The sequence below is a fragment of the Canis lupus genome, chromosome 3, assembly GCF_003254725.2.
Source record: "Canis lupus dingo isolate Sandy chromosome 3, ASM325472v2, whole genome shotgun sequence".
NCBI classification, from domain to species: Eukaryota; Metazoa; Chordata; class Mammalia; order Carnivora; family Canidae; genus Canis; species Canis lupus.
Window position 1 is genome coordinate 50,619,921 of NC_064245.1, and position 21,867 is coordinate 50,641,787.

At 39.5% G+C, this 21,867-nt stretch overlaps 2 long non-coding RNA genes across 8 annotated transcripts in view; one reads left to right on the top strand and one right to left on the bottom strand.

Annotated features, from left to right (window-relative positions):
• LOC125754866 (uncharacterized) overlaps nt 1-21,867 on the bottom strand; it is a 121,614-nt gene that overhangs the window by 93,112 nt on the left and 6,635 nt on the right. For all 4 annotated transcript variants that reach the window (XR_007409871.1, XR_007409868.1, XR_007409872.1 and 1 more), the window contains exon 2: nt 4,974-5,070. This is a non-coding gene — a long non-coding RNA (uncharacterized LOC125754866). The remainder of the gene's footprint in view (nt 1-4,973; nt 5,071-21,867) is intronic.
• LOC112653654 (uncharacterized) overlaps nt 1-21,867 on the top strand; it is a 79,274-nt gene that overhangs the window by 37,925 nt on the left and 19,482 nt on the right. For 2 of the 4 annotated variants that reach the window (XR_007409865.1, XR_007409866.1), the window contains exon 4: nt 950-1,035. This is a non-coding gene — a long non-coding RNA (uncharacterized LOC112653654). Of the gene's footprint in view, nt 1-949; nt 1,036-1,313; nt 2,319-17,459; nt 17,723-18,257; nt 18,575-21,867 lie in introns of those variants that run through there. The other 2 variants (XR_003132342.3, XR_003132343.2) reach the window with 2 other exon arrangements.

The following is a 21,867-nucleotide window of genomic DNA, read 5'->3' on the forward strand; positions in this document are numbered from 1 at the left end:
GTTGATTAGAATTTTCCACAGGCTAGCTTCTGGTGTTATTTATATCAGACCTTGTTTCTCCTTCTCTACCACTCATTTTACTGTTGAAAACATTCGATCATATTACAACATGAGCCCTGACTCCATAACTTTGTGTCACAATACTGGGTGAGCCAACACAGTGAACAAGAGGAGGATCCTGGCAGCTATTCCTAGGCTAAGTGGGCTAGCAATCACCTAGCTATAGACATGACCACAAACCACATAAAACTATCTCACTAAACACAACCTAAATACCAACAATGCCAGCAGCCACTCCAGTGCTATCTAACAGGAAGAATGGAAAGTCTGGTGGTGTGTGTGTGTGTGGGGGGGGGTTGGAGTGGAGCAAGATGAGAGTCTTGATGGAGTGTGGTTAGAGTAGCTTACCTCTGTAAATCCTGCAAAAATGTATAGCCACGTTAAAACTTTGTAAGTCCTCTCTCAGAGTCTTGGAAAAAGCCCATGTAAAGGTGGGACCTTGAAGCTTATTATTATTAAGAATTTACCTCTACTGATACAATATATGATTTGAGGTTCTGGGAAACTATGGAACTGTTAGTTTGCAGTTCTTGGGCCATAGTGACACATTGGAAGCCAGGAACACCATTTATGCTCTACCTCCTCTAAGAACTCAGGAGAAACCCTAAGCAATGACACTCTGAATGTCAACACCTCTGATGTCCTGATGGCCTTCACTGAGTGGCCAGTATGGCTGCTTAAACATTTATGCAATAATCTTTGACTTTCATGTAATCATAATGGATGAAATGTCAGGCTAGGTCAAATCAAAGAGTGCATCAAGCTCTGACTTTGACAGCAGCCCTAAGAGTCAATTTTGGAAAAGCAAGTGACTTTCCTTCTTTTTCAACCTCAAAAGATTAGGTTTTCTCGTGTAATGGTGCCTGAGAACTGCTTATTTTCCTTCCAGATGCTGGATTGTGTTCTTAGGAACTGAGTGACTTACATCCAAAACACTGAAAACTAATGAAAGACCTTGCATAATACAAGATCAATGTGAGTAATAGGGGATTCGAAGGAGCTTTTCCCTAGGTCAAAGTAAGTCATATGCCAAGAAAGATTTATGCTGATTTAACTAGTGAGGAGAAATCTAGGATTAGATTTTCAATTTGAGAAGTCAACTGGAGCCTGGGGAATTTAATCGGCAACTCTACATGTGCTTCATTGGTTACCAGCAATCTTGAGATCCGTCTGTTATGTGGAAATATGTAGAGTGAGTGAATCTTGATAATTCTCAATTTACCTAATCAGATTATCTCCTTGTCTGAATGCAGACTGACAGGTGGAAGCCAGACCTGTAACTGGGGTGCATTCAGTTGGGGCTCATGTCTTTCCACTGGCATGTCCTCCAAATGGCTCTTTGGAGAAGTTAATGAGCACAGAGCCGAAGGTCTGGAGATCTGCATCTGGCAAGGCCTGGCATCCGACTTGGCAAAGCTATGTGGAGGAACGTTGTTAGTGCAATCACCTGTAGCAGAGGCAGAGAAATTTCCATCTGCTCAAGCCTCACTCACTTCACTGGGGAAGATTATATGATCTTACTTCCCGATCCCAGGTAGACCATTCAGCATTCAGGTGCAAGGCTGCTTCCAGAGATGCTACAGGAGACACGAATCAGAAGGACCCTGGATCCACCAGCATGCTTTCTTGGCTCAAGGATTCTAACATCTTACCTTGTTCAGCCTTGAATACAAATCAAGTTAGTACAGACTTCGGTATCAGACAGACCCAAGTTCAAATTTTCTAGTAGTGGGAACTTAGGCAAGTTACCTAATCACTATCAGCTTAATTTCTTCCTCTAAAACATGGAATACAAGAAAATCTGCTCTTATTTGTAGTGTTCTGAAAAATAAGTATGGTTAAAGTGGATGAAAGTGTCCACTACTGGGCTGAGCAGAGTGAGATTCAGAGGAACTTTGATCCTGGAATTATGTTACACACATTTATTCATATCGGGGAGATGCTAGGCCTGACTCACTCTCAGGCTGTTCATGATAAACAACCTGTAACCCACTCTCATACCGTGCTGGCATTCAAAATTTTCTATTTGTGAAAGGTGGGAAGATAGACTCAGGAGGGCTTGATTTGAAGTTTCAACTTGAATCAGGTTCATGAGAGGAGGTTCAGAGATAGCAGAGCCTCTCTTAAACCCAGCAATGATGCCAACATGGCTGACACACATAGGATTAGAACCATTTATGATGTTGATAAGATAGGCTACCTGGTAAAATTCATTGTTTGGTCAACTCATTCTGTGTGTTTATACTCCTGAACACTAGTTTTTGTGGAATATCAGTAAAGAAAAAGGAGGCCAGTTCTCTGAAATGGGCAAGGGGCACCAGAGGATTTGTTATAAGGGAACATCCCTCTGATGATGGGCCAAGTAGCAAGCCATTTAGTTAGAAAACTCTTCATTTAGAATGAAACATTCTCCAAAGTGAGCTCTATCAAACATTTTGTCTTTTTGTCCCATTCTTTTAATTGAGATGAAACCTTAAGATACATTTACTGACAAAAAAATCAGACTGCTCTCACTCGAACTTCATACTTTGTTGTTTCTCCCTAAACTGAATGCAAGTCAGTTCCCTTTGACAAATATTTGCTGAGCTTACATTGTATTCCAGACAATGTGCTAAGAAATAATGGCACGATGATAATCAAGAGATTGACTTTTTACTTGTGGGAATATTCACTTCACATCCAGTTTGCAACAGACACAAATGATTAATTACCATACAATGAGGTAAGTGCCATCGTAGAAGGGGTTTAATAATTTACTAGCAATATTTTTTAAAATGAGAGAGTTTGTGATGCTTCTTTATGGTAGAGTCAGAGAAACTTCCAGAGGTAGTGCAATGTTTTTTGTTTCTTTAAAAGGAAGTAAATGTTTGCCATGAGAATTGGGGAATGGACATTAGTAGGAGTTTGGTGATTGGTAGGATATGAATAAAGAGGAGGAGAAAAATAAGAACAAATTTTTGTGAGTTTTTCTGATGTATGAGGATAAGATGGATAAGATGGATAAGGATAAGATGGATAAGGCAGTGAGAGAAATGACAAGAGAGATCGGTGCAGGTGAGAGTTCAGTTGGCCCTCAAGAAATGTACTAGAGCCAAAGATGGACATTTTTGAATGACCTATAATCATATAATGGATCAAGTCAGGTGTTTTCACCACAGTTTTCTGAGCTAGATAAACTTGTAACTTGAATGCTGGTCCATCACCTGCTAGACGTGTAACTTGATAAAATACTAAATTTTAAAGCCTCAGATTAAATAAGAAGGATAATACTATCTTCACTGTTTTGCTGTGAAAATTAAATAAGGCAGTAAACAGAAAATGTGTTGCATCTTAACTGCCACATGACAAGAACTGGTGACCTCAAAGCTATCCTTCAACATAAGATGGCAAAGGGAGGTGCTGCACTGCAGGAGTTCCATAGATGACTTGCAGGAGGGTCAGTGAAATGTTATGTGCATTTGCATCTGTCTGAGGAGATGGACTGTAGCTTTTATATTATCCTCCAAAGTCTGTCACTCAGAGAAAAGTACTGGTGCAAGAGAGTGCAAGAAAGAGCAGTAAAAAGAGAATTTTGAGGGACGTTAACAGTATGGAGGCAGGAGAAAGAACCGGAAAGCTATGAAGATAAAAAGTTGGTTCATAAATACAGCCAGTTCCATTATCATGGGACACAGATATTCCTAAAAGCCACTAAAGGTGAGATCTCTGGGTGGCTCAGCGGTTTAGCACCTGCCTTCGGCCCAGGGCACGATCCTGGAGTCCCAGGATAGAGTCCCACACTAGGATTCCTGCAGGAAGCCTGCTTTTCCCTCTGTCTGTGGCTCTGCCTCTCTCTCTCTCTCTCTCTCTCTCTCTCTATGTCTCTCATGAATAAATAAATAAAATCTTAAAAAAAAACAAAAACAAGCCACTAAATGGTAGGCAGAAATATGGCCCCCATGACCTCACACCCTGGTTTGAATACATCTTGTTACATGGAAAAAAAATACTTCACAGATGTGATAAAGGTTACTAATCAGTTAACCTTAAAATAGGGAGATTGAATATATTTATACAGAACTGCATGCAGAGCTTTCATTCTCTGAAATGAAACTCAGAGGAAACTAGGAGATAAAGCAGAAGGGGAAGGCAGAGAGAGAGATTTGAAGCAAAAGAAGGATTTCATGCACTGTTGCTCACTTTGAAGATAGAAGGGACCATGAGTCAAGGCACACAGGCAGGCTTTAGAAGCTGAGAATAGCCCTTGGCCAATAGCCATTAAGGAAATGAGGATCTCAGCCTGACAACCATCCCCAAAGGAATTCTTCCAAAAACTTGAATGAGCCTAGAAGTGGATTCTCCCCCAAGCACTCTGTTTAAAAGCCCAGCTTGAGTTTGGCTTTGTGGCACTCTAAACAGAGAACCTACCTGATCTATGTTATGCATGGACACTTGACTCATAGAAACTATGAGATAATAAATTTGTACCATTTTAAACAGCCATGTTTGAGGTTCTTCATTATAGCAGCAATAGAAAACTAAGACACCATGCTATGAAAAAATGGTGCAATGAAAATCACAGGGATTAAGGTTAAAACACCTGGGGCGCCTGGGTGGCTTGGTCAGTTGGGTTTCTGGCTCTTGGTTTCTGCTCAGGTAGTGATCTCTTGGTCATGAGATCAAGCCTCCATGCTCAGTGGGAGTTTGCTTGGGACTCTCTCTCTCCCTTTCCATCCCTCCCTCCCCTTGTGCTCTCTGTCTCTCAAATAAATGAATAAAATCTTTTTTTTTAAAAAAGGATATTTCATTCAAAAAGGACATATACCAAAATGAAAAAAAAAATAAAGTAGAAATCTAATAAACATGGTAGCATGGTTTTACACGGGGGAATGGGTTAACAAATATGGAAGCACTATAATAAATATGGCACCCACCTTCACCAAGACCTGACATTTGCTTCTGGAATTAGGAGTCAGAGGATTGATTGTAGTTTATTCATTCTTGTGAAGTGATGGAGGGAGGGAGTGTTATCTGAAATTGGACAGAAAATTTAACACCAGATGTGGATAGGTGTGGCTTACAACGCACAGGTGAACTGAGCTCCCTGGTAGATGTTTAAGGGGTGTGTGTGTGTATGTGTGTGTGTGTGCTATATTCTTACATTATGTGTGTGTATGTGTGTGTGTGTTTTCTATATTCTTACATGACTCAATGCAGTTTTCTGTGTTTACCTAGTGTTTCTCCTGAATGTGAACAAATCATACATAAGCAAATACAAAATTTGCATTATGGTCAAATGGTTCATGAATATATCAATTATATTAAATTCACATTTTCAAAATAAGTGACTCAATACAGGAATAATGGTGATGAAAAACTGTATAACCGGCTGCTCATACCAGACACATGTCACTCTTCTTGACAAGTGGACCGACTGGACTTGTATTTCTCGGGAGTTAATGCCACTCTACATGACTCTGTGTTGTCACAGGCAACTCAACAGGTCAAACGTAGCAGCAGTCTCTCTCAAAGTCAGCAACAGCAAAATAATTAATCAGTCTGCCTCACTTTCTCAAAAGGCAGACAGTATGAAACTAAACAATCTTTGGGATCCATACTTCAATCTTAGGAGTCAATTTCTCATTTTGCAGTGGCCTGTTATAAATCTCTTTGCAAATCTTTTTTTTTTTTTTTCTTTGCAAATCTTTTAAACACAGTCTCACTCTGGTGTGTTTCCAGCCCTCAAACAATTAGTGTTTCTCATTGATTGTTTTTCTGCGTGATTGCCTATGCAGAGTCAAAAGGAAGCCAGTCTTTGGGAAAAATCACTAGATACTGCTTGCTGGCCACGGGCAAGTAGAGAGGGAAAAAATAACCCAAGGATGTCATTTCATGAGAAAGACACATGCTATCTATAAGGAGAAATGGCAAAGCTGAGGTTTATTTTATAATCTGTAAATTAAATGCCGATGACTTTAGTCCAACCCCTTCATGGGGTCACTTAAAGCCCAGCAAATAGAGTGCTTTGTCCAATACCAAAGAGTAACTTAGTATCAGAGCAAAGGAAATAACTCAGGCTCTGTAACAACTTGCAGCATGTGGTGGCCATAGACAACTTGCAAATTTTACAAAACCTAAAGACCTTTTTCACAAGAATAATCACTTTTTTTTAAGTTGTACACCACAGCAGCCAAAAAAAAGTATGCAGGTCTCACATTGCTTTCATGAGAATGTCTCAAGATAATTAATTCCATCATTCCAATTGATCCCATCATGTCTTCAACCGTTCATTATTTCCTTTCTTAATTCCACTAGAAATGAACAAGAAGTTAGATGCATCCTAACAGTGGCCAATGTAACAGGGGCTGAGAGAATGAGAAACAAAACAACCAGACCTCTATGGTGTGAATTTATTTACAACCTCATTCTTGACCCTCTCACCCAGATCAAGTCTTCCCCTTTAGGAAACATGTTCTAAAATACTTTATTTCTGTCTATCACTACCATGTTTCCAAGCACTGGACTCCCATGCCATAAAGGTCAGAAAGTCATCGTTTATTTCTAAAAGATATCTATGTGTGTGTGGGTGTGTGTGTGCTGTAAAAGAGAAATGCAAAAGGCTGTCTCATCATACTGTTTAGAAGCTCAATTCTAGGCTCTGTGCTATCCACCACCAAAAAAGGGTCAAGCATCCTTTAGAGTTTCAAGTTCTTTCTAGAAGATGTGACATCATCTTCCATCATCAAAACCCAAGAGGTTTCTATGGTAACCTCCTCCTCAAACCCATCAATTTTTCTGGCAATTCCATTTCATTCTGTCCCAGGGACTGCACTGAAGTTTTTGTTTTTAAATAAAACTCTCAAAAATGAAGCTAGGAAAATACCAACAGGCAAAAATAAAATAAGTATAATCCCAACAACATCCTGAGCATAATAAGATTCAGAGAAGAAAACACTCCCTAGTAATATTGGGTTCAGGGTGTTAATGAAGATTTAACACAATAAATAATATTATAAAAGAGGATAAAAGAATGGAGGCAGGGAAGAGTCAGCCCCAAGAGCAAAGACTGCACAATGGTTTGGGGACAGCCGGCTTCTTCTCCTTGCTTCTCTTTCTTCTCTGATAAGCATACGGTTGCCGGCATTGAAATAGCATTAAGCTAAAGCTGTAAATGAGGTTTCCACTAGGAAAAGCTGTCTCTTGCAGTGTTCAGAGCAGAGCTGGGAGCAGTGCCAAATGCTCATGAAGCAATTTCGGAAGGTTCTGCTGGAAAGGCAGGAATCCCTGTCCTTCTATCACTCACAGCCCTTTATAGCAACTGGCATATCAGGGCATCAGGATCGTATGGTGAAAGTCAGGATTCGAAGTGGCTTGGGCAGTATCCATCTGTCTTATTCCACACAGTTACATTTCTATTACCACCTTAACTTAGCCAGTACTAATTGTAAGCAATGCCCATTTCTCTTCCATGGCCTTGGTTCAGAGAAGATTCATCTCTCATCTCCTGAATCCCACTTCTACTTTAGTCAGAACTATACCATTTTCTGAGTAATGTGTTCTTGTTGAATTTGTAAGTATCAGTCTCACTGTGTCATGAACTCTTTGGGGACATGGAAGGTGGTCTCAGGGCTACTCATAGCATATACCGTACCAGAAAATTTTGAGGATTCCTGGGGACTGGAGTGTGTGTGATCTTCACATGCAGGCAGGAATAGGTTTTAGTGTTCAGATGAAACTCCTGCCTGTCTTTAATCAATCCAGCAGTCAGTGGTCAGGAAGAGTAGCAAGGAAGCAAGCACATGGGCGCTTTGATCTCTCTCCGAAACATGATTCCTTTGCTCTGAACCCATGAACTTATAAAGAAAGAGGATCTGTTTCCCAAGGAAGGTTTTCTTCTGGTGGCATTGGCAGAAAAAAGAAAAAGTTTTCATATCCAGTAAAGGGTCTCCTTAGGGAAATAAATGGATTCCTCCCCACTCCCCACCCCAAAAGAGAAGTCAAAGATAGAAAGGGCCGTGGGAAAAATAAATAGAATTTGAAGTGCACAACGGAGAGCATGTGTTGAAAGTTTGATAAACTATCCCCAGAGTGGAATCAGTCAGGATAGGCTAGATCAGTCAGGATAGGTTAGATTACTCTGTGGTAACAAACAACTCCAAAACATGGCTTCAAACAACAGCATTTATTTCCTGCCATGCTACAGACCAACTGTGTGTTGGCTAGGGCTCAGCTCTAAATGATCCCACCTCCACAGTGAGGCTGACAACACAGTCATTCACTGGAATTCTGTGGGCAGCTGGAGCAGACGGAAAAAAAAAAGGTCTGGAGGGCCAGAGTTTCAGCCCAGAAGTCACACTATTCTGCTCACATTTTATTGGCTAGAACCTACCACATGATCCCTTCTGACCCCCATTGAGCCTGGCAGGTGGAGCTGGGAATGTTTGCTGAATAAAACTAATGACTATTCCTAGGGGAAAAACTTCAGAGCACACTTCAAATTTTTAATTTTATGTTTGATTATTTCAGAATTAGCAACTACATGAAGAAAAAAAAAATGCAGGTAAATAACATAGTTTCTGCCTACCTTCATCAGCCACTTTCCAAAGCAGCCTTGCTCAGTCTTTGAATATCCCATGAGAAACCTGGAGATTCATTACTCAGTCATTCATTTTTTTCAACTGATCGTTAATGTTGAAACGATTTCTGTACTAAGTCCTGGGTAAGGCACCATGATATAAAGGTGTATATGTCACCTTTCTAAGCTCATGATCCTTCTTGATCTGTGATTATCCCATTATCACAACCTGCCCTGTGCCTCCAGCAAAAAGCTTCTGGGTTTCATTTCTGGCTTAGATTATAATAGAATTCATAACAGTACCTCCAGAGACAGGCTGATTTGAGCTTCTGTACCTTCTCTATCCCAGTTAGCTTCTCTTACCCTAATGTCTCATCCCCCATGCTACTCTTAACTTGTTCTTACTTCCTCACTATGTGATACAACCTACATGTGCTTGAGTCAATTTGCATCTGATTACACTGGATGTTTGAGATTACTCCCTGGAGTAGTTCAGCGACCACAGCCAGAATAGATCATTCTTGCCTCTTCATCCTTGATACTCTTTAAGAAAAAAAAAAATCTATCCTCTGTCTTCTTCCCAAATAAATATGAACATGAGTCCTGGATCTTGATTTATCTGATATGTCAAGAATTCAGAAATCATCATTATAACATAATTATGACTTCATAATATATTTTAGGGCTAGAAAGAGAATGCTAACAAAATATTGAAGAGTTAAATTTCAAATCAGGGGATTCATATTTATTGGAGGAATATCTAGTCTGTTCCTTGATCAGAAGTGTTTCTATAGGAAAGGCAAAATGATTTGAGTCCTAGATATAAGAAGTGTATCTTGACAAATCAACTCACTTTGAAATGCAAATCTAATTCATTCGCTAATTGTCTTTAGGGAGTATAATCGAGACACCCGTTTGCTCAGTGAACTTGATAGAGACTGCAGGTTGCCTAATGTAAAACAATTTTCCCTGTTCACTTTAAAAACACCCTATTTATGTGATGGTATGAATGAACCCAGATAAAGGACCTCATTTTTCATTGCTTGCAGTCACATGTAGTCACGTGACTAAGTTCTGGCCAAAGAAGTTATAGCCAAGACTGTCAGTGACCTACCTACATTCATCTGCACTCTGCAGTGAACTCCAACAGCCAAGGCTTCGCATCTCTATGTCTGGAATATCTTTTCCTAGCACTGTGGAGAGCCAGTGCCTGCAAGTGGCATACCAAAAGTGCAAGTTGACTCAGTGGAGAACAGTCCTCAATCAATGCTTCCAAGAATTGGCATACAAACACTCCAGCTTCCTCACCCTTTGAGTGGGGAAATTTAAAGTTGTGTATTTTATGCAAGTCCCCAGAACTGATTTGCCAATTGTGCTCCAGATGTCCACTTTAATGGCTGGTAATAATCTGACTACCTCCTGTCCCCTAGATCATTCTTCATGTCTCTCCAGGCCCTCCCTACGCTTCCAAATAAGCTGCTAGCAGCACTTGAAGATCCTTTGTCTTAGGGTCTTACTCTGATAATTTGGGCTAAAACTGATATGTAAGCAGAATGTCAATACAGCTCAATAGCCATCTTGGACCACGAGAAAGAGGACCCCATCTATGTAAATTAAGAGCTGAGAAGTGGAAGGAACCTAGAGCCCTGATGACCATGGAACCTCCATACCAGGCCTGGACTTTCCACCTCCAGAGCCATTCTACATGAAAGAGAACTACATTTCTATCTTGTTAAATAAGATATGTAATATGAAGTACCTTAAATATATCTGCTTCTCTTTAATATTTACTTATTTCATTCTCCAAACTAATCCAAATTTATGTGTGTGTGTATATATATATATATTTATGTGTGTATGTATATTATGTATGTTATGTATGTGTGTATATATATAATTATGTGTGTATATGTATGAGGGAGGGAGGGAGGAGCTTTGAAGTGTAATTGGGGGCTCATTTATGACTTTGGAAATAATAGCTAGATTGTCAAACAATGCTTCATCCAGGGTCAGAATTCACCTGGCTGTGATTATTTAAATCCAGGCCTTAAGAACTCTAAAAATCTCGGGACACCTGGATGACTCAGTCAGTTAAGCGGCTGCCTCTTGATTTCAACTTAGGTCATGATCTGAGGGTCCTGAGATTGAGCCCCGAGTTGGGCTTTGTGCTCAGCCAGGAATCTGTTGGAGATTCTCTCTCTCTCCTTGTGCCTCTGCTCCTCCCTCCAATAAATAAATAAATAAATAAATAAATAAATAAATAAATAAATAAATAAATCTTTAAAAAAAAAAAAAGCCTCTAAAGATCTCAAAGGATTTCCACCTCTGGGACAGATCTCAGTTGTACCCATCTCACCTGGATTCCAACCTTTCCTAAGCCAGATGCATCTGCTGGTCTTCCAGGTATAGGGGAATGTTCTACACTCTGCCTCCCTAGTGGATTCCCTTATTCTGGCCCATCCTCAACTATCTTGTCTTATCTCTACTCATGCTTTAGTTTGAAAATTAGATAGTATTAGAGGAAAAAAAAAAAAACATGCCACAAACCATACTATTTTTCTCTGTGTATTTTCAGTACCGTGCTTATTTCTACATTGTTAGCTTGTTAGGATCAGCCCCTGGGGATGGAGTTCGTGTTTTGCATTTGTACTAAAAGCCAGTTGTAGGGGAGTAACTAATGAGAACAATTCTCTGCTGGGGCCTGTGTTGTCTAGAGGGTTTGGAAGGAGAATTGGAGCATTCGTGTGCACATTTTCTACATGGGGAGGGAAAACTTCTCCTAATATGACACCTTTTCTCAAAGCGTAAGACTTATGTAGCTCCAAAGGATAGTAATCAATGGAAAGTCTGTGGAGTCACTTCCCCATCAGACCAAAGACTCACCAGATCATCTATTTTGTCTCTTCATCTCAGAATCCTGGACACAAAAGTAGAACACAGGCATTCACAGATTCACAGAACACAATAGGGGGAAGGGAGTTGCCTCTGTTTTAGTCTCATCAGGGCCACTGGCCAGATGTTGTTCTTTTTGACATTATAGTTTGCTGGTTCTAGATACAGGGGAATTTCTAATTCCTAAAGAGCACAGACATTGCCTCCAGGTCAGAAAACACTTGAATTTCTGATCAACTGTAGTTCTGGCACTTTCTGATGCATATCCTCCAGGGAATCAAACTTACTTTTGAGAACACTCAGTCTACTTACAAAGGAATGGGGAAAGTAGTTGGGGGAAACAAGTACTTGCCACGTACCTTACATGTGCCAAGTACTGTCTTAATGGCTTAATATAAATTATCTCACGTATAATATGTTTAACAACTCAGAAAGAAATGTACGTTGTTACCCTTACTTTACAGTGAGGGTGGCCTATAGCTGTCAAGGGTGAAGGCTAGGATTTAAACCAAGATCTGAATGATCCAACATTCACCTACCAGTATTTAGGCTTTGAGCTTGCCAATGTCTTGATCCCTATTATGAATTCAGGGTTTCTGATCTGAACCTGGAGGGCACTGGTACTTCTGATAAGGAAATACAGTGTCTAGTATCTGATGCATAGATCTCATGAATGACTTCCCAGTCCAACCTGAGATTGGTAAATATGGAGAAAACTATAGGCCAGTAAAAGACTGACCAGACAAAACAGGGCAGCTTAAGCAGAAAACCTTAGTTCTTGAGAAAAGGGTTGTCACCCATCTCATTTGACTTTCAGGTGTTCACTGTGCGAACATCTGCCTTAGCATTTTGCCCTGGTTCCTGGTTCTGCAAGCCAGCTAAGTCACCCATTGAGTAGCATAAGCTGTGGGACATGTCTTTCCACTCCTGTCCTAAGCTGGCTTCAGTGAGACCTTGGCTTATTATGTACCTGACTTAGGTTTGTCTTTGCTTCCTCATTTACCAATGATGAACATGAACAAAAGACCATTAAAGTGTCTGGTTCCAGGCCAGTTATTCTGACAGGCTGATATGTAGTATGCAGAGAGGGCAATTTCCCCAAAACAAACTTGGCTGATGGCAATATCAGCCATTTGAGGATTTTAAGGTCAAGAAACTATAATTATGGAGAAAGAACATTGGACTTAGGAAATATGGAAATAACTCCTCATTCCACTAGTTGGTAGTTCTGTCATCTTTGGCAAGTCACTTTAGAACCCTTATTTCTTGATAGAAACAAGAAATGAGGATAAGAATATGCCAAATACAGTGTGTATCTGTGACCTTTATAAACTATAAATCTTGATAAAACTCTACAATAATATTTGCAGAACCACTAGGTGTGGGTAACCCAGTTGATGGCAATCCCAAGAGCCTGGGGTTAGAATGTCTTCTCCACCACTCTAGTGTGGGGAGTCAGAGCTTGGGAACTATAAAAGAGTGTGCCAAAGATGAAATCAGAAGAGCATCTCTAAAATAGAGTCATGCCTTAGGAGTGCGAGCTGCCCCATGACCTGAGTGTGCATTCAAATCTGGAAAACCCAAGGCAATGAAAACTAAGCACAAGAGATTGCCATGCTAATATAGACAGAAACCTGGATGACCTAGAGAAGCAATTGGAGTTTTGTGTTTTTCGTAGAGTACCACATGTATATGCCTGACTCATCTGAAGGGCAAATGCTGAAAGCCATATGTGGATTGTTGCTCTGTTATAATGAAAAACTAAACCCTAATCCTTATGAAGCCAGAAGGTGTAGGTTAACATCCAAGGTTACATGAAGAACAGGGAAAAGATGATCAGTCAGTGGCAAGTTTAAGTATCAGACACAGTTCTGGGTGCCATACGGATACAAAAGAGTATAACAAAAGCCTGTTGTTTCAGAAAAGTTAAAATTTATTAGAGGAATATGACAAGTATACAAATCGTTACCGTGTGAAATGGATAACAAATGTCAGAGAAAAGATATAAAGCATTGCAAGGGATAAGTTGAGAAAGTCACTTTGCTGGGTTGGAGACTGATCAAGAAACTGTCCCTAAAAGAAATGATATCTGAAACAGGCTGGATTTGGCCAGATGGAGCTGAGAGAGAGGAGTCAAGAACAGAATTCTTGACTCTGAAGCATTGAAAGATAGTTGGAGAGCAGGAGACCAACCTGAGAGGAGACTTATACATGCCTTAAATTTTACCTGGTTTCACTTTATTATGTTAAAGGGACAAGCGTTTCCTAAGAATGGAACTCTAGAGGAAAATTTCATAAGTGCCAGGATAGCTTTTGGAATGCAGTGGTGCTAAGTAAGTTTTCGGGATTTCAGCCTAAAAGTCAGTGGCTCAGCCCAGGATGTCCAGGTGACTATAACTGACCCAGAGGCTGCACTGAGGCTTATGCAGGCACACAGAGATGCTCTTCATGGATTCCCTTCCTCATCTTTAACTGGTATGCTCCCTTAGGTACCAAAAGGGGTGGGAAATAGGTTCAAAGGCATTTATTCCAGGAAAAAGAAGCTCTGCCTGTGTGCCAGACATTTGACATTGGTATGCAAGGGGTTTTGTGGAGCGTGTTGTGGTAGTAAATAACCACAGGGCTCATTTGTATCCATTACAGCTTTAACCTGATGGGGAGCCTGAGGTGACCTCCCTTTGTGCATCTCTCTTGCTGCTGTGTGAGCAATGTAGAATAGGGAGTCTGGGCCCCATATCTCAGCGCCAAGCTCAGCCCTGAGTTATGCTAATTACCATCCCAGAGCCAGTTAAGAAAAACACATATTGTCAAGCTGGGGCTTTGAGAGAGAAAACAATGAATATTTCTTTGCCTGTCTCCTCTTGTTTGCCCCAACTAATTGGTCCTTTTCTCTGCTACAATCACTGGGAAGATAGATCCCCCCCACCCGACCCCAGTTTGTAAAATAAACCGAAATCTATTTCTCTTGTGTTCATTAGAGCCAGCTCCTTACTAATCGTGCTTATAAATGAGTAGAGAGTTGAAACATTACATTGGGGAAGTTTTTTGTGTATTTTCTTGTTTGTGTGTTTGTTTATTTGTTTGTTTGTTTCGTTTCCATGGCACTTTGTAGAAGACTTTTTTCTGCCCCTTTTCTTTCCCTTAAAAAATGAAGTGCTAAAAAAAAAGAAAAAAAAAGAAAAAAAAAATAAAATGAAGTGCTATTCAGAACCTTTCACATTTCAAGTAAAAGACTTTTAAAATGAAAGGAAAAAATATTTCAAACCTTGGCATTTAGCGTCCATATGGTCTCTATTCAGAGTGAACAATTAACGCAGAACTGGCAACGGTGCTAGGGAGACAGATGTGCATAGCTTCCAAGAAGGCTGATAGATTTCTGGTGGCAGCTCTAACATTTAAGACCTTGAGTGCATTATTCCAGAAAAGTGACATATGAGCTGTAGGTAAGAGTCGAAGGCGCTCCTTGGGTGTTCTCTAATATTAATGCAGGTGGAAATCCACACAGTTCATACAGATAAGCAGGTAACATGTAAATTGTATGTATCACATACACTGGCCTTTTTGAGTAATAATCAGTGCAACAGGTTATATTTTTATGTCATCTGACAGTAATGATATTCACTCCAATTTCACGCTAACCCATTCACATGAACACATAAAGTGGAAGTACCAAAGGCTAGCCTAAACAGTACCAAAGGCTAGCCTAAACAGCTAGCCTGGAAATTAAACCCTATCTAAGCTGGCCTGGAAGGCTCCTGCAGTGGCTCCACCAACAATCAATTAACATGAGGTATTGGCCAATCACATGGTCAAGAGCACAGCCTTAAGAAAGAGAAATTCAAGGTAATATTATCTTTATCACAAAACAAGTATGAGAGCTTTCTATTTTCCAGGCATTGCCTGAGGTACTGATGTTAGTGTAATAGTCAATAGCCACTCTAAGTTCCCTAAGTAGAGTCTAGAAATATGTAGTCATTCTGCAGTGTGGTAAACTCTCTGATGTTCAGAAGCACCATATAAGGGGACCAGAGGTTAAGGCAGTCTGGGCATTGAAGAAGGATTGTAATGGAGATTTGGATAGAATTGAACTCTAAATATGAGAGGTAGTGGCCAAGAATGGAGAGGGGACTGTGCCCTTTGAGGTCTACCTCTTCTGTTGCCCCAGATTATTGAGTAATGACCATACCTCCTCCTTCGTATGACAAGGAATCCATTACAAACATAGACTGAGAGGTTTTCCCACAGTGATGTGTGTCTCCACAGACTATTCTTGCATCTGTGAAAGAGAAACTGAGGACTTGGGTTTATTTCTTCTCAGTTATATGGCAAAGTGCTCAATGATACCCTCAATAGGGTAAAGCAATCTATGAGTACAGCCAGCTAATGCAATACTCCCTGTTAAAGTATCTTTCATTGGTTTGTTGTGAAGGTTTGGCTGCAGTGAGTGAGGTTATGATCATATGGAAATGAGCCCTACTGTTTAATGGTGTCCTCTTCCTGAGTGGACAGAGCTCACAATCCTGTTTGAAACATTCTTTGTTGAGAATCTGGGATCCTCTTTTGGTTCTGCTTTACCCCTGTTCCCTTCTCCTTCGGAATGCCTTCAGATTTTGTTCTATCTCCTTTTGATCTGAAGCCTTGTCTAGACTTTGCTACCAAGTGTTTCCAAGGGTTCATACCAGCTTTTACACTTAGATGATGTCCCTACTTCTCCTTTAGTCCATGGCCCACTGATTCAGTAAGGAATCACTACTCTATCACATGTCCCACTTGGGTCAGTGCCATGGACCCCTCAATTATTTTTCCTTGGCTGTCCAAACAAATTACCACAAACTTAGCAGCTTAAGAATAATACCCATCTATTATCTCACAGTCCCATCTGTTAGGAGATAGGAACAGCTCTCATTGGGCTAAAGTTACAGTGTTAAAGGAGGCTGTGTTCTTCAGTGAGGGTCTGGGGATGAATATACTTCTTAATACAACCAGGTCCTTGGCCATATTCAGTTCCATGTGGTTGTAGGATTAAGTTTGGCATCAGAGGTAAGAAGTAATTCTCAGGCTCTAGAGACTGCCCAATTTCCTAGTTTATGGCCCTCTTTGCCTTCCAAGCTAGCAGTGGACAGTTAACATGAGAAGGATAAGAAGGATGTTTCAAATTTCTCTGACATCACTGTCTTTTTTGTCTTGTCACTATTCTGTTTGCAGCCAAAGAAGGTACTTTGTTTTTAAGGGCCTATGTTGTTAGACTGAACCCACCTAGATAATCCAGGATAGTGTCCTTAGTTTTTTTAAAAGATTATTTATTTATTTATTTATTTATTTATTTATTTATTTATTATTTGAGAGAAAGAAAGGAGAGACAGGGAGAGAGAATCCAAGCAGATCCCCCACTAGGTGTGGGGCCCAGTGAAGGGCTTGATCTCACAATCCATGAGATCATGACCTGAGCTGAAATCAAGGGTCACTTAACCAACTGAGCCACTCGTGTGCCCTTTAATTATTTTAAGTAATATCTACACTCAACATGGGGCTCAAACTCACAATCCTGAGATCAAGAGTCTCATGCACTACTGAGCCAGGCAGGTGTCCCATCTTTATTTTAAGGTCAACAACCTTGAAATCTCTTTTACCTTATAGAGCAACCTATTACAAGATCATGTCATTAGGGAATGGATATCCTTGAGGCATTATTATATTTAGCACAGACCCCATCTATATGGAATTCTAGAAAGGTAGAACATCTTACACTTTATATCCTAGTGAACTTTCTAATAGAGAAAGACAAAATGCATACAATATTTTCTCTAGTAATAGTTCAAGTTTGCAACATGCTTTCCCAATTCATTATGAAGTTAAGCAAGATATGCTTGAAAAGTAGCTTGCTTGGAGCTTGGCTTAGTCATCCTTAGAATATATTAATTTCCTTCCCCCATTCTTGCATTTGAATTCCCAGGGATAGCATCATGGTGTAACTTTGGAACTATAAAATGGATCCTACAAGCTACACTCACAAATCAGTTTAAAGATTATCATAGTTTGGAGCATACAGAAGTCTAGCCAATTTAAGCTGAGCATCAAGATTCTTTCAATCTTAATAAATTGTTGGGCCAAGAGTATCCCATCCAAGTCCTGAAAATCTATATATTCGTTTGGAACATAGAATATATGGGATGTATATTGTGACTCTGTGGCCTGAGAAGGCAAAGAAGATCCAAGGTAAGTGGCCTCCTGGCAAAGACATCACTTTGCCCTTATGTTCCCTAGTGATCAGATTCACAGGAGGAGTTTCTGCACCCTTTCCCCATCCTCATCCCAGGACCCCCAGTGAAGCCTAAAATAGCCCCTTCTCTCATTCCTTTTTTCTTTTTTTTTTCTTGCCTATCTAGACAATTAATTCCAATCTGACTTTAAGACATGCACACACACATACACACACATACACACACACAATCTTTCCTCTAGTCAATTCCACAATTATCACCTTTTCTATACAAAGTCCTTTCCTGTAAATGATACTATTCATGCTGATACCAAATTATAGGTACAGAGTCCATGTCCAGTTTATCTCCCTTCTCCATTAGCCAGCTAAGAACCTAGTACACATTATCTGTTCAATGAATTTCAGATGAATGAGAGAGATGGCATACATTACTTGTGAAATTTCATGCATATAAGATTATAGCCTAATAAATGTACTGTAAATAAATGAATGTAAAGAGTAATTATTTCTATTTTTTTATATTTTAAACAGCTTTGGTGGATCCAACAGCAAGCTCATGTGCTACCTACCATTCATTCTTTTCTTCATCTGTATGATATCATTCCTGATACACATCCCAGAGTCATTCCGAGAACAGCCCTCAATGCTGCTCTCCAATCAAACTAAATTGGCAAATGCAATAAAACCTAATTGCCAACTCTTAATAGTTTAATACCTTAAGACAACCCCAAGTATGGTGTCAAAATAAATGAGTTACAGTTAAGAAGAGCCCAAGAAGATATAACTACAAATGTAAAATAGTATCCTGAATGAGATCCTAGAACAGAAAAAAACAAAACCAAAACCAAAAAGACATTAGATAAAAAGTAAGGAAATCTAAATAAAGCATAGACTTCAGTTAATAATATCATATCATTACTGGTGTATTAATTGTAATGAATATACCATGCAAATATAAGATATATTAATAAGAGAAACTGAATGTGGGTAATGGGAACTACTATCTTTGCAATAATATTGCAAGTCTAAAACCATTCTAAAATAAAAAGTTTATGTAAAAAGTTTGAAAGGAAAGAAAATATTTCTAAAAAAGGAAAATAATGAGTAGGCATGGATCTAGAAGCCTTAAGTCGATACTGCCACCATGGTATAAAAAAATGAATTTTTTTACCAATGGCTTTCATTTTGGTATTTATGTATGAGTTGGTTTCACCTACTTTTCCTGAACTTAAAAACAATGGATAAGACAAACTTGAAAATTGATTTTTAAAAAATATTTATTTATTTGAGAAAGAGAGAGAGAAAGAGAGAATGAGCTCACAACCCATGAGATCATGACCTGAGCTGAAACCAATATTTAGACGCTTAACTGCCTGAGCCACAGGTGTCCCTGAAAATTGATTTTTAAAAGGAAATTTATTCAAGATGAGAGAAAGATTTAAGTAGTGGTAATCTGTAAAGAAAGTTGCATGATGAAAAAAAATCTATTTTTATGGGCTGTTTCCATTTCCTTATGTTTTGCTTGAGGAAAACGTGTGCACTCACCATTAGTCAGTGGCTAATACTACAATGGATAAAGTGTGGAACTGCATGATTACATTCTTTCACTTAGTTATTCTTCCAGTGATACCCAAATACCCATTACGTGCATACCAGGTGTCCCTGTTATTGAAGGATCTTGTCTTTTAATTGGGCACAACTATTCACTTGGCCAAAGCTAAATGAATTTTAGACATGCAGAAAGGAATAAGCAAGCTCAAACCACTCAGAGACAAAAAAAATTATGAAAACTTCAAATTCATTTTTAAAAATGAGCTACAAATGAAGAATAAAAGTTATTAATTTTATAATTTAAGTTCAAAGGTCTGTATTTACCAAGAATGACATATATAAAAAAGACACAGCAAGAAGGCTTCACCTTATTCATTAGCAACACTACAGATAGTGCTCCTTCATTATATGATCAGTATCTTTATCTGAACATGGAGGTTCTCCATCAGTCATTCTAAAGGCCCAAGGGTGTAAATTGCACACAGACTCATGGCAGGCCTCTTCATAGGGAGATGCTGTAAAGTTTTGGTGAAGAGCCAAAACTTTGAGAAAAGCCTGTTTCTGCATTAGTCAGGGTCTTAACGGGAAATGCTGAGGGTTCATAAGGAAAGTGCTTCCCTTTAGCTCCTGACGTACAAGAAGCTTGGATGAGTCACAGAAACTTTTGATAAGCATCTGGCCATCTGGGTTCAGGTCCAAGCCATACTTCTGAAGTTCCTGAGATGAATCCATCCATGCTCATTATATTGAAAACAAGTATGGATAAAAGGCACATACCAAATTGTTGTAAGAAAATGTCTTGGCACCTATTGTCCATCATTAAAAAATAAGTGGGAAGTTCCTCTCTTTGGACAAGTGTGGACAGTGCATTTGGTCCATCCATCAAGTTCAAGCCAGGAATCTAAAGTGGTCCTTGTTCTTTCTATTTCAGAAAGAAAAAATAAGCCAAAAAAATTATAGGCCAGGCACCTGTCCTTTGACAACTGGATTTGAAAGTAGCTCTCTCTTCTTTATAGTGTGTCTACAAGAAAAAGGATGCATAGGATTGAACCTGACTTTCACCTTCTCTCTCACCTATGAGAGAGGATCGCCTTGCCTTGTTAGCATCATTAAACCATAGCCACAAATCCTTTTCCTGATGTCCTGAAACTATCTATTCATATCCAAGGAGACAACAATTGCAGTATTTTGCTAGTAGTCACAAGCAGGGATTTGGCATTCCCCTAGGCAAACAGGACAGGGAAAGGGGGTTGGCCTCTAGCCTACCAATATACGAATAAATATCACTACATGGGGGTAGAGACTTCCTCTGGAGCCGATTACTAATTCATCTAAAAGTGACTGCCATTGTCACCCAGAAAGAAAATGAAGTTCTTTTCTTCCATTTTCCTTCAGACATGATCCATATTTGACATCTGTGATCTCCTGTGTTTTAATTTTTATAAGCTCCTTGGTGCTGGCAGAAATGTTAATCCTCTAAAAAGAAAACTTCAGCCTTCTTATTCTTCCCAGGCACCTTAGTGAATAGTAATAAAACATCTTCTGAACACAGACACTCCTGTTTTTTGCACAGTCCCAATATCCCCAGCCTTGATATTTACCTCCAGTGTCATAGTGTACTCCAGGATGGGAAGGGAAAGGCGGTGGATGAGGAATAGGAAAAAAGAAGGAGAGGAGAAAAAGGTGGGGGAGATCAATATTCTGTGTGTTTCCACTGAGGAAAGAAGAGATAAGATGGTAAGCAAAAAAACATCTAAGATAGAATGTCATATATTTATACTTCTGTGAGAGGCTCTGGGGATACAGAAATGAATCAAATATTATCAATATCTTCCAGGAATTCACAGTCTAATGGAACGAAAAAATATGCAAACCAATGATCTCAACTCACTTCTGTAAGTGCTATGAGATGCCAGAGAAAGGTCTTAGCTTTTCCTGGAGGGTCTCAGGATAGATAGATTTCCTGGCAGAGCTGATGCCTAAACGAGATATCAAAAGTTGGCCAGGTGAGGCAGAGGAGAAGGGTATGAGAAAGACTTGCAAAAACAAAGAAAAATGTTTTTCAAAGTATAAAGAATTGGAGGAAGGGGAGAAAGGTCGCTCAATTAGACCAACCGACATAGACCCCAATTTTGTGTTAGAGAAGTTTCAATGAAAAACAACTGGATCAAATTATCTGCTTCATGGCACTGTGGAAAGGAGACGATAGGGAGGCAGACCTATGCCAGGATAAAGCAGAAAGGTGTGTGGGCTTGCACTGGGAGATTAAGCAACCTCCTAACTTGTGATATTAAGAGTGCTCTTCCCCTCTTCCACACAGTCGGTTTCAGTCTTGATACTGACATTCCTGCTTATAGTATTTCCCATAATTTTCTGGAAAGTTTGCTGAAGATTATGATTCTTGGACCCTACTTAATTAGAATGAAGTCTCCAGGAATATGAATTTTTTTTAAAATGCTCCCAAGATAATCCCATGCCCGTAAATATCCAAGAACCACCACCTACAATACTATTTAAGTCATTGCATCGAGAAATTAATATTTTATTTGGAAGACATATTGAATCCAAAGCCTCAGTTTGATTGGTTTCA